The sequence below is a fragment of the Macaca thibetana genome, chromosome 13 (assembly GCF_024542745.1).
Source record: "Macaca thibetana thibetana isolate TM-01 chromosome 13, ASM2454274v1, whole genome shotgun sequence".
Classification (NCBI taxonomy): Eukaryota; Metazoa; Chordata; class Mammalia; order Primates; family Cercopithecidae; genus Macaca; species Macaca thibetana.
This window is the reverse complement of record NC_065590.1, coordinates 4,188,712-4,202,294: the sequence shown is the minus strand read 5'-3', so window position 1 is coordinate 4,202,294 and position 13,583 is coordinate 4,188,712. Positions and strand designations below refer to the sequence as shown.

General features: G+C 46.0%; 1 protein-coding gene across 1 annotated transcript in view; it reads right to left on the bottom strand.

Annotated features, from left to right (window-relative positions):
• PDCL3 (phosducin like 3) overlaps positions 1–13,583 on the bottom strand; it is a 449,125-nt gene that overhangs the window by 179,471 nt on the left and 256,071 nt on the right. The window lies entirely within an intron of this gene.

The window sequence follows — 13,583 nt, the reverse complement described above, 5'->3', positions numbered from 1 at the left end:
TGCCCCCCGACTTCCTTCCGAGGTTCCAGATCCACTTCCTCCCTCCTCAGCTTACAGCAGGTGGTGCACCTCCTTCTGCCCCCTGAGGCATCACCACATGGAGGGGTCTGCTGCCCTGTCTGGGCGTCCCTCAGGACTGGGCTGGATGGTGGCACCGCTCATTCCCAGGCAGTGACACCAGGACGGGGGCAGCTGGAGCAGGCAGGCCTAGGGGGACCTCTGCACTAATAGCCTGGGTTTGAGAGAAACATGAACAGCGACCCTGCCTCCAAAAAGTGGTGTTAGGGCCCAGAGTGCAGTTCCTAAATTAGGAAGTTTAGTAATACGAGGTTGACTTAATGGGCTTATGTCTTAGACCACTTCTCTCCTACTGGATTTCACTCCCAGCAAGTGTCAGGTTTATTGGTCTTGTGTTGAGAACCACTACAGAGAAACGCCCAGAGCTGAGATGAAATTTGATTTTCACAGTGGCTGGGTGCACATGAAGATGTGTGCTCACGGCCTACAGGGGACCCAGGTGGCCTCTGCCCTGGGTTCCTGGAAAGAAGAGCCTCTGACCCGGCGGTGGAGGGGTCCTCGCTTTCATCCCCCAACTTTCTCACTCTAAACCCTGGCTTGGTTTGCTCAACTGGAATCTCCAGAAGCAGGGAACAAAAAGGAAAAAATCAAGACAGCAGCTAAATGTGAGGCGAAGGCAGCCTGTTGGACTAAACTCAAATTATGCAGCATAGTTTCCCAAGCCCCTCAGACATGCGGAGACCCTCAGCAGGATGGTGCAGTTCCAGGGCTGAGCAGAACTGCAGGCTCACGAGAGATGAGAGGCCTGGGAAGTGCCAGGACAAGGCTGCACCTGTCCAGCTTGAGTCAGGCGGCTTCAGGCAGGTGAGGTAGCCACACTGGGGAGCATTACAGAAGGGTTGGCCAGAGGAGAGGACACCCAGGGGGATGGAAGCTACATTCAAGGCATGGTGGGTTGGCTGTGATTAATGTGGGTGCCCAGACAGGAAGGCTTCCAGGGGTGTGCTCCTGTCCTCCGGGAGGAGGGGCAAGCACAAGGCAACCAACAGCTGTGATGATTGGGGTGATGGGGGGTGTCCCCAAGGCTGACGGAGGAGCATGCATCAGTACAGACTCACACCCCCACAGCAAGTAGTTGGCCCCTGGAGGGGGAGGGCAAGTAGCTTGATGTGACCAGGAATGGCTGTGCTCTGCAAGTTTGGGTGTCATTGGAGTAATAGGGGCTCTGGAGGATTTATTTTTTCTTTTTACTAAAAAAATTTAAAAATATATGTCGGCCGGGTGCGGTGGCTTACGCCTGTAATCCCAGCACTTTGGGAGGCCGAGGTGGGCGGATCACCTGAGGTTGGCAGTTCAAGACCATCCTGACCAACACGGATAAACTCCGTCTCTACTAAAAATACGAAATTAGCTGGGCATGGTGGCACATGCCTGTAATCCCAGCTACTGGGGAGGCTGAGGGAGGAGAATCGCTTGAACCCAGGAGGCGGAGGTTGCGATAAGCCAAGATCTCGCCATTGCGCTCCAGCCTGGGCAACAAAAGTGAAACTCGTTCTCAAAAATATGTGTGTGTGTCACAGTGATCACTGAACTCCAAGTAGCTCTCAGCTTCAACCACTTGTTTTTTTAGATATTCGTTTTGGTTTTGGAGACGGAGTCTCGCCTGTCACCCAGGCTGGAGTGCCGTGGTGCGATCTCGGCTCACTGCAACCTCTGCCTTCTGGGTTCAAACGATTCTCGTGCCTCAGCCTCCTGAGTAGCTGGGATTACAGGCACGTGCCACTATGCCTGGCTAATTTTTGTATTTTTAGTAGAGACAGGGTTTCACCATGTTGGTCAGGCTGGTCTCAAACTCCTGAGCTCAGGTGATCCACCTGCCTGGGCCTCCCAAAGTGCTGGGATTACAGGCATGAGCCGCCATACCCGGCCCAACAGTTTTTATATAACAAGTTCCCTTTCTCATTTCATCTGCCCCTTGCCCCACTCACTTACCATGACTTGTATGGTGCACACACCTGAGAAGCTCAGACTTCCACTCCACTCTCATTTACTGTGGGCAGATGACCTTGTCCCCGATAGAGGGAACAGGTGCCATCAGATGAGCACTTCTCCCACATCCTGGCTCCACACCTGCAAACACCTGCATCCACACATCCTCTCCCCTTTCCCCGTGTTCTAGTACAGTGGGCGGGGCTTGCCTCCCACCTTACTCCGCACCTCCCCACATCGGTTCCAAATTACCCTCCTGCTCTAGTGCCAGCTCCTGTATCTGCATCCCTTCTCCCCACCAGGCTCTTTCCCAGTGGCATTTAAGCACGTTCAGGGCTCTCGAATCCTAAGACCATCCTGCCTTAGCTGTTTCCCCATCCCACATGGGGCCCTGCCTTACATGTCGCCCCCATCTTGAATCTGGCAATTTTCAGGGCTGTCAGTCTATTTTCCAGATTCCTTTCTTCTGTGCATCCTTTAATTTCTATTGCTTCCCAGTATTCTTAGCTTAGTTCTTTTCTGTCGTTGCTCTCTGGGCAAAGAGGCCTCCCTACAGATCTTCAGTTACCGTCTACATGGAAATAAGCCCCATGGGGACCCAAGCACTTTTGTGTGTTTTGTCCACTATAGCAGCACAACTGTCTAAAACAGTGCTTGGCACAAGGTTCTCAAAGAAGACTTTTCGAATGCTGATTTAGACCCAAGTTTGTACCTTCTGTCTGCATGTCTTTTTTGAGCTTCTGACTCTTATACCACCTGCTTACTAGGTATTTCCTCCTGGTTGCCCCACACTCATTTCAAACTTATTAATTCCCGAGCAGAACGTTCATCTTCCCCTTCAAACCTGTTGGTTTTTATGTGGCCATGATTTCAGACAACAGTGACACAAACCATCCAGGTGTCTGAACAAGAAATCTGGGTCAGAAACTTGGACTCCTCCTTCTTACTCACTCCTCACATCCAATCAGTCACCGCATCCTGTAGATTCACCTATCTACATACAGGTTTCAGGTTCCTGGCCACTTCTTTCCATCCCTATTGCCACCTCTCCAGTATGGGCCACTAGATGTCTCACGCGGGCCACGCCCACAAACACAGACGCCTGCCCTGCTGCTCCCCCTGCCTCCGCCTCTGATTTTAGCCACCTGCAATCATGTCTTTTTTTTTTTTTTTCGAGACGGAGTTTTGGTCTTGTTGCCCAGGTTGAAGTGCAATGGCACGATCTTGGCTCCCTGTAACCTCTGCCTCCCAGGTTCAAGTGATTCTCCTGCCTCAGCCTCCTGAGTAGCTGGGATTACAAGCATGAGCCACCATACCCCGATAATTTTGTATTTTTAGTAGAGAAGGGGTTTCTCCATGTTGGTCAGGCTGGTCTTGAACTCCCGATCTCAGGTGATCCGCCTGCCTCATCCTCCCAAAGTGCTGGGATTACAGGCGTGAACCAGCACGCCTGGCCCCACCTGCAATCATTTCTATACCCCACAGCTAGAGTGGGTTTTGTCAAATAAACTCTAATTGTGTTGCTCCTTACCTGAAACTGTTAAATGGCTCCCCATTGCTCTTAGAAAAAAAGTCCAATTTCTTCCACATAAAGTACAAAGTCTTTAAAGATTTAGACTCTGGTTCCTCTGATCTCATCTCTCACCATCTCCTTCACTTTCACTCCATGCCCCACCCATAAGCTTTGGCTATAGCCACCTATTCTCATTTCCATGAATTCGCCATGGCCTCTTGTCATCTCCAGACCTTGTCACATGCTGTTCCCTGCACCTGGGATTCTCTTCCCTCCTCTTCATAGAGCTAACTGCTATTCATCCCTTAATATCCAGCTCAGAAAGCGTTTAGGAACTCTTAAGCCCAAGATGCCCTTCCTTGAGATACAATTCATCCTGGGGCAAAATTCCTCTCCATCTGTGAAGCTATGAGACCAGATGAGTTTTGCGCTTCCAAAATATGATGGTGCGACAGGCACAGGCATCCTCATGCCGAAAGGAGGCGGCCAGAGGAAAGAAAGGGATGATGGGTCCCAAGCAGTTCCAAAACATAGTAAAGCAAATCACATTAGGGTTTATGGCTTAAGATGAGTCTTTTTTGGTTTGATGCTCTGCCCTCCAGACCCACTGGAGCAGTGGCCTCACCTTCCAGAACCACTGGGGTGGCAAAGTCACTCCCGTAGCTTGGCCTGGTGGCCCCACCTCCTATGTTGCCCATGCTAGTCTCAAACTCCTGGGCTCAAGCAAGCTTCCCACCTCAGCCTCTCAAAGTGCTGGGATTACGGGCGTGAGCCACCGCGCCCAGCCTCTGCTGTCAGCTGTGTGTTTAGTGTCAGCTGGCAGTGTTTCTGTTGGTATTATCCCATCTCTGTTCTTGGCCATCTCTGTTGAGATGGTTGGTGAGGTCCATGCTTCACACCCACACTAATCTCCTTATCAAGTGGTAGGTCAGCCATACCCTTGTTCTCTTCTGAACATGTTTTCTTATTTTTTGCAACACGGACAGACTGAGAATCTCAAAATCTTTAGGCTCTGGTTCCTTTTTTGCCTAATAATTCAGTCTTCAAGTCATTTCTCTCTTCTTGCATTTTACTATAACCAGTCAGGAGAAACCAAACTGCTTCTTCAACACTACTTAGAACTTGCTTCAGCTAAGTATTTAATGTCATCACTTGCAAGTTGTACCTTCCACAAAACACTGGAACGTCGACATAAATCGGGCAAATCCTTTGCCACTGTATGACAAAAATAACCCTTTCTGCATTGTCCAATGTCACTTTCCTCACTTCTGTCTGCGACCTCACTAGAATGGCCTTTACCATCCATAGTTCTACCAATATTCTCTTCGTAATTATGTGTATATTCACCTTCTAAGAAGATGGATGCTTTCTCTACAGCTCTCCTCTTTTCCATCTTTTTTTTTTTTGCAATGGAATCTTGCTTGGTCGCCCAGGCTGGAGTACAATGATGCAATCTCGGCTCACTGCAACCTCCCCCTCCCCGGTTCAAGCAATTCTCCTGCCTCAGCCTCTTGAGTAGCTGAGATTACAGGTGCCCACTACCATGCCCGGCTAATTTTTATATTTTTAGTAGAGACGGGGTTTCACCATGTTGGCCAGGCTGGTCTCGAACTCCTCGCCTCAGGTAATCTACCCTCCTTGGCCTCCCAAAGTGCTGGGATGACAGACGTGAGCCACTGCACCCAGCCTCTCTTTTCCATCTGAATCCTGGTCAGAATCATATTTCTTGTCCATATTGTTAGCATGCATCTTGAAACTTCTCCATTATCTATACATCATCCATTTCCAAAGCTGATTCCACATTATTTGTTACAGTAGAACCCCCTTCTTGGTGGTAATTTCTTAGTCTACTTGGATTGCCGCAATAAAATACCATAGACTGAGTGGCTTAAACAACAGAAATTTATTTCTCACAGTTCTGGAGGCTGAGAAGTCCAAGAACATGGGGTTGGCAGATTCAGTTCCTGGCAAGGGCTCTCTTTCTGGCTTGCAGTCAGCTGCCTTCTCACCATGTCCTCACGTGGCAGAGAGAGAACGTGCTCTGGTCTCCCTCCTCTTATAAGGATACTAATCCCATCACGGGTTCCTATCCTCATGACCTCATCTAAACCTAATTACCTCTCTGAGGCCCCACCTTCAACTACCATTGCACTGAGGATTAGAGCTTCAACATAGTAATTCTCGGGAGCACAAGCATTCAGGCTGTAACACTATGTGATGGTCAGGGCAAGAAATGTTTCCATTTACCACTGCAGCACCCAAGCCTGAAAACTAGGTGCTTCATAAATGTTGAATTGACTTGTTATGGTCATGCGTATATGGCATTTTCTATCTGGACATTCACTGACCTCCTCGGTTACCCATATGTTGTATACCTTGGCACGGCTGCAGCAACCACTGAATCTTCTTCCCTCCCTCCCCTGCTGCCAGGATTCAACTAGGGAATAAGTTATTAACTGAAACTCCTTCTACCCTCACCCTATTCCAAAACCCTATCATGAACCCTATCACAAACACCCTATTCCAAAGCCTTATCATGTCCCATAATTTGAGGATGGGGATGAGGAAAAATAAAAGAGCACTCCCACAAAAATATGGTTGCCAATTTCTAAATGCGTATTTTCTTTTTGAGGGCCCTCTATTGCCTTTTCCCTTGGAAAAGTGTCAGATGTAAAGCAACAATAGCAATTTGCACTTTCATTAATCTCAAAGTAACTTCAGTATACGATGTACTTTAGAGACCTTCGCACATCGTATCAAAGCTATCTGTGAACATTGAGCAGCTCAACTCGTGTCAGGCCTCACTGCTTTGGAAATAAAGACATGGGAATCTCATCTTGAGCCAGCCAAGTTGGCCGTGCTCCACCTTAAGACCTGGAGGCCCGATGAGTTCCTCCAGGCCCCCAGGTTCTAAAAGAAGAGGTAGCTATGCCTGCAAGCTAAGCTGGAATGGAATGGGCTGAGCATAACCAGGAAGAAGAAACTATGGCCACCTGTCTCCACACTGTTCTGGTAATAAAATTTGGCTACATGTAGAGGTTAGAAATGGTGCTTTGTGGCTGGATGAGAATATGCTTTAATAAGCATTCATTCAAGGACTTCATAAAAAACCCACTGAGAACCCACGTGCTAAGGAAGGAAAAGAGAATTCCTTTTACCTTCCTCCTAGATCCCTTATGCAAGAAATAGACTTGGAGCATCTGGCTTCCAGGCCCTTTGGTTCTACACCAATACATTTGTTCCATTTTCTAAATTCAGAACTAGTACCCATGACCCTACACGAATAAGTGAATGGGCTCTGGGCCTTGCGTTTTTCAGAAGGTGAATTGCCCACAAACCCTCAGTTTTCACCAAAATGTTGATGAGGAATGACAAGCTAAAGTATTTGCTCAGTACTCAAGTTTGAAAGTAAAAATTAACATAGAACAGAATGTACCAAGTTAACAACCAAGGAAGTGGATCCTGTCCTGTTATCCAGGACCAGATTTTATTAAAGGATTCACAGAATGAGATCCATTTATTCCAAGTAGACTGGAAATACTCATGTCCTGATCCTTTTGGTATGGTTGAAACCACTTCATTAGACATGTTGCAACGGTAAAAACCCCGGTTAGCTTAGTGTTTACTCATTTTATTTCTCAGTTATTTAACATTTTATTTTCCTCATACCCATGATGTTTGTCTCTGGTGTTCTAACGTAAAATCAGAGTGTGTATTTTTGACACTAATGTTGAAATCTGAAATATATGCACCCATCTTTAATTTTGCGTCATGTGTTTTAAGTGCTCTTCCTTTCTCAGTGACAGAAATGAACAGACCAGAACTTGTGGGATTTGGGTACAGGGTCTCCATAAGCTGATTATTCCTCTCTTGCTGTTGCTGCCAGACTTTTGGAGGCTCTGTGGCCGAGCCCCAGACTCCTTACTGTTTGGACACTGACATGGGCTCTGACCTCTGTGTTTTCCAGAACCCCAGAGAGACCTGGAAACTCATTGTCCACCTCTGTCCCTGGTCACAGGTGATAATGTAGAACTGGCCTTAGCTATCTTTCTTGGGCTCTGGCTTTCTGCCACCTCAGACTTTGCTAGTTTCTCTGGGGCTTAGTAGCACCGGCCATACTCTGCCACTCCCTTCCCCTAGGCTGAGCCCTGTCTCACAGACCCCGAACAATACGATGCTTTTGCTACCCAAATTTTGTCATGGTTGATTTAAACTAGCATGCCAAAAATAAATTCCCTAAAAGTCAGTAAGTCAACTTAATAACTGCGAAGTTCAGTTATCAAAAACTTATATTATTTTTAGGGACAAAATCTTAATAAGCTGGAAAGATAGATTTTTTAAAAATTAGTTTTCATTCTTCAGCTTAACTGACATGCAATTTACAAAACATAAATTTTACCCGTTGTAACTATGCAGTTCTATGTTTGAGTAAATGTACTTTTGCGACTATTACTACAATCTAGTTTTAGAACACATTTGTTACCCAAAAAAGCTTCTGAATACCCATTTGAGGTCCAGTTTTAGGCTCAGGTAACCACTGACCTTCCTTCTGTTTCTGTTTTTGCCTTTATTAGAAATTTCACATAAATGAATTCATACAATGTGAAAATGCTTGAGTATGGTTTTTTCCCTTAGTATAGTCTTTTAGATCCATTTGTATTGCTGCATGTATCAATATTTAGTTCGTAGACTGGGTGCGGTGGCTCACACCTGTAATCCCAGCACTTTGGGAGGCCAAGGCGGGTGGATCATTGAGGTCAGGAGTTCAAGACCAGCCTGGTCAACATGATGAAACCCTGTCTCTACTAAAAATACAAAAATTAGCTGGGCGTGGTGGCGGGTGCCTGTAATCCCAGCTACTCAGGAGGCTGTGGCAGGAGAATTGCTTGAACCCAGGAGGCAGAAGTTGTGGTAAGCCAACATCGCACCACTGCACTCCAGCCTGGGTGACAGAGTGAGACCTTGTCTCAAAAAAAAAAAAAAAAAAAAAAAAAAAAAAAAAAAAAAAAAAAAATTCATTTTTACTGCTATGGGAATTCCATTATATGGAGATACCAATTTTATCTATTCACCATTTGATGGACATTTGGGTTGTTTCCCAGGTTTGGCTCTTATAAATAATGCTGCTATGAACACTTGCATACAAGTCTTGGTATAGGTATATGTTTTCATTTCCATGGGATATCGAGGCATGGAATTGCTGGTAATAAACAGATGTTTTTTTTCTAATGAAAAGAAAAATCAAATCAATGTTATGGCTTTTCCAAAGGGCAAAACTAGGTCCAACTTCCATGTTACAGAGAGAATAGAACTAAAGAATTAGCCATAGGCAAATTACACTGATAAATTATCTGAAAACTAAAAGGTTAATTATAAAAATAGCAGCAACATATTTTCTGGTCTCCAGTTGATCCTTAAATATTAGATAATTATGGCCGGGCGCGCTGGTTCAATCCTGTAATCCCAGCACTTTGGGAGGCAAGGCAGGTGGATCACCTGAGATCAGGAGTTCGCACCCCATCTCTACTAAAAATAAAATAAAAATTAGCCGGGCCTGGTGGCATGTGCCTGTAATCCCAGCTACTTGGGAGGCTGAGGCAGGAGAATCGTTTGAACCCAGGAGGCGGAGGTTGCAGTGAGCGGAGATTGTGCCACTGCACTCCAGCCTGGGTGACAGAACGAGACTCCGTCTCAAAGAAGAAAATAAAAATACATATATATATATATGTGTATATATATATGTGTGTGTGTATATAAATATATATGATAATTATGACCAAAAGCTGTAGACTTCTAGACCAGAGTCTAGAAGGGTGGGGCCATGCTTGCCCTAGGTAGTGCCATGACAACTGATGTGGAAAGCGGGAAGAGGCTGACAATCCTTCTCCCCAGCATGTCTGCGTGAAGCCTTGTGATTCACTTTCACCAAGTACTGATGTTTCACCATTCCAGCATTCTCATTAATGTTACCTCCCATTGATCCTAAAAAGAGGCAAATATGAAGATGTGTATGATTTTGGATAAATCCAAGTGGTTCCCGAGGAGGAAAGTGTCGAGAACCTCTGACCTGCATAGTATTTTCCACACTTCCAAGCATAAGAAGATGAACAGAATGGCAGAAGTGAGAGTACCCATTTTACAGTGACGGGCATCAAAGAACAGGAACGTTAACAAGTGAAGGAGATTCTTGGGCTACCGTTCAAAGCTATCCACATGGAAGTTTCTCTGCCAGCTTCGTTTCCCCATGTTCCTCCAGGGGGCGCTGCTTCCCATTCTAGCTCCTGCTAAAGCCAGGTTCCCTTTCTGTAAACTCAACTTGGGGAAACTCAGGAAGGTACTCTCCGAAGCTACAATGATGACAGTTACAAGACACCACTGTTCGGAGATTAGACCTAGGACATATGTGGTCAGATTTTTCTCTGTTGAAGAGCAGGTGGAGAATGGGAAAACAAGTGTACAGAGATTGCCAAAAATCTCAGAACTGTGGGAACGGAAATTTTGTCTTGTTTTATTAAATCATAAGTTCTAAAAACAGTGCAAAGCTTCCCTCCCTAGAAGATAATTCCTGGTAAAAGGCTGCTAAAACCCACAGGGTTTTGTTGTTGGTAGTGGCGGTGGTGGTTTTGTTGTTGTTGGTAGTGGCGGTGGTGGTTTTGTTGTTGGTAGTGGTGGTGGTGGTTTTGTTGTTGTTGGTAGTGGGGGTGGTGGTTTTGTTGCTGTTGGTAGTTGCAGTGGTGGTTTTGTTGGTAGTGGCAATGGTGGTTTTGTTGTTGGTAGTGGCGGTGGTGGTTTTGTTGTTGGTAGTGGCGGTGGTGGTTTTGTTGTTGTTGGTAGTGGTGGTGGTGGTTTTGTTGTTGGTAGTGGCGGTGGTGGTTTTGTTGTTGGTAGTGGTGGTGGTGGTTTTGTTGTTGGTAGTGGCGGTGGTGGTTTTGTTGCTGTTGGTAGTTGCAGTGGTGGTTTTGTTGGTAGTGGCAATGGTGGTTTTGTTGTTGGTAGTGGCGGTGGTGGTTTTGTTGGTAGTGGCAGTGGTGGTTTTGTTGTTGGTAGTGGCGGTGGTGGTTTTGTTGTTGGTAGTGGTGGTGGTGGTTTTGTTGTTGTTGGTAGTGGCGGCGGTGGTGATGTGTTTGAAATCTGGAATGCCTTGCTTTGGTCTTAGTATGGTTTCACCATGATTTTACCCATCCTGGAGCCTGCCCCAGCAATAGTTGGGACAAGTCATTCTAACTATGTATGTCTTCCTCTGAAAGGAATGGTGACCTGTGGTGGGCCCAGAGCAGCCGTTCCAGTTACAAAGGGGCATCTTCGCCTGCAGTGAAGAAAGCAACTGTCAGCCACAGGGGGTTTAGCCCACCTTGGCCTGAGTAGAGGCTCCTCAGGGCTTTGGAGGGAGTTTTAGAAAAAGAGGCCTCTCCGTGCCTGGCAGAATGGTGCTCATCAGCTTCAACAAAACCATCTAACTGAATGCACGGAGCATTCGTGAGCAATTTTTCTATTCAGTGATTGCTCAAAGTTGCAGATTATTCTCCAGAAAGATGTTCTTGCTTGATAAGAACCCAGCAAACAGTAAAATCAAGATATGCAGAAAAAGCTTACTATGTGTGTGTACATGTATATACATACCCATATAACTCAGGTTGGTTTCAGTAAGCCTACAGCTATAGCTTCCATTCTTGGCAAAGAGAGATAAAATGTATACTTTGCTTTTATGTGATGCAGCGGGGTTTTTCTTCCTTTAAAAGCCTTCTGCTCCACACATTGACTGCTTTCTTGCTTCCCATGTTATTGTGTACACACTTCACTGACAACCTTCAGCCTGTATCACCTGAGATATGTTTCTCCTGCACACAGACACAGCATCCTGCTGATTCCGTCTTTGTGGTATTAATGGCAGATGGCTTTAAAGATGCTTGTAGGGGCCAGGTGTAGTGGCTCACACCTGTAATCCCAGCACTTTGGGATGCCGAGGTGGGATGCCGAGGTGGATCACTTGAGGTCAGTAGTTCAAGACCAGCTTGGCCAGCATGGTGAAACCCTGTCTCTACTAAAAATACTAAAAGTTAGTTGGATGTGGTGGCAGGCACCTGCAATCCCAGCTACTTGGGAGACTGAGGCAGGAGAATCGCTTGAGCCCAGGAGGCAGAGGTTGCAATGAGCCAAGATTGCACCACTGCACTGCAGCCTGGGTGACAATTACTTGTGGGAATCTGCACGTGAACCTGCCTACCTGGGAACACCTTGGCAGATATAGTCATTTAATGCCAGGAATAAAGGGCAGGAAGGTGTATAGTGAGGGAATCTGAGAAATGGGCACCAAGTGTGGAAAGAGCTGTGAATGTGAAGTAGAAATGGGTAGGCTTGCTTTATGTCTTTGATTTTTTTTTTTTTTTTTGAGACGGAGTCTCACTCTGTCTCCCAGGCTGGAGTGCAGTGGTGCGATCTTGCCTCACTGCAACCTCTGCCTCCCGGGCTCAAGCGATTCTCCTGCCTCAGCCTCCCAGGTAGCTGGAACTATAGGCACACGCCACCATGCCCAGCTAATTTTTGTATTTTTAGTAGAGACAGGGTTTTACCATGTTGGACAGGATGTTCTCCATCTCTTGACCTTGTGACCCACCCGCCTTGGCCTTCCAAAGTGCTGAGATTACAGTCATGAGCCACTGCGCCCGGCCTATGTCTAATTTCTTTTTAGCCTGCTTGCTTCTTTTTTTTTTTTTTTTGCCACATAATTCTGGAGAATGCAAACTGATATCTAGGAGATCTGTGAAACTGAGTTATACATATAAGAACTACTTTGTGAAGAAGATTTACCAGGACATGTGCAAAGGATTTGGTGAGAGAAATTTCCATTGTAATGCTACACATGCTCAGGTTCAGGGACTTCCATAAGGGAAAAAAGGCCACAGAACTTTTGTCCAATCAATAGCCTCATTACCCACTCAGCCAATAACTACACTAACACTAATGATGGCTTGTTTCCACTCCTGGCAACAAGGTCTGTATTTGTAGAATGACTAATGGCCACTTCACAGAAATTCGTGCCATCTCCTGTTCAATGTGCATGTGTCCCAGGCAGGTGGGATGTTGTTTATAGTTTATTTTTATACTCTTTGAATCATGTAAATCTGGGCCTGATGGTAAAAATTTGTCTGCCAAGGGCCAGTATGTAAAGACAGTGGTCATGATGTTAACTGTGGTGGCCCATGTTCATAGCACCATCCCACAGGGACTCCTCATCCATCATTCAGCTTTAATGTTCAGCCAGTCCTACTCGTTAGGGAATCAGTATGTCTTCTTTTTTATTTAATTTAATTAATTAATTAATTTATTTATTTTGAGACAGAGTCTCACACTTTTGCCCAGGCTGGAGTGCAGTGGCGCAATCTCGGCTCACTGCAAGCTCCACCTCCCGAGTTCATACCCTTCTCCTGCCTCAGTCTCCCAAGTGGCTGGGACTACAGGTGCCCGCCACCGCGCCCAACTAATTTTTTTGTATTTTTAGTAGAGACGGGGTTTCACCGTGTTAGCCAGGATGGTCTCGAGCTCCTGACCTCGTGGGCCGCCTGCCTCGGCCTCCCAAAGTGCTGGGATTACAGGCGTGAGCCACCACGCCCAGTCCAGCATGTCTTCTTGATGCAATGATAGGTAAATTCGATTGTGAAAATGAGGAACAGGCATGCTCAGTGTTTGCCGAGAGGCTGGCACCGAGTCTATTAGGTAGAACAGGGGTTTCTACATCTAAAACACGTCATTGCGGTTCTCTCGCTGCCTTGGCATATGATTGATTACTTCACCTTTGTGTTCCTTAGTACTTTTCAGTAGACACAATAATGCCAGCTACCATCCTGGGATATTATGCTACAAAAACTAATTATATTTCCTCGAATGTTTGTGTTTAGGAGGTGATACAGGCTAAAAATGTGCTTAAGATCAAGAAGATCTTAGATGCTGTAGTAAATAATAAAGTATAGAATTTGATGATGAGAGTAGAATATTTTAGTTTTACTCATCACTTTGAGGTTGATAAATGGACACTACCAGGCTCTCCTTCAGAAGGATACACTGC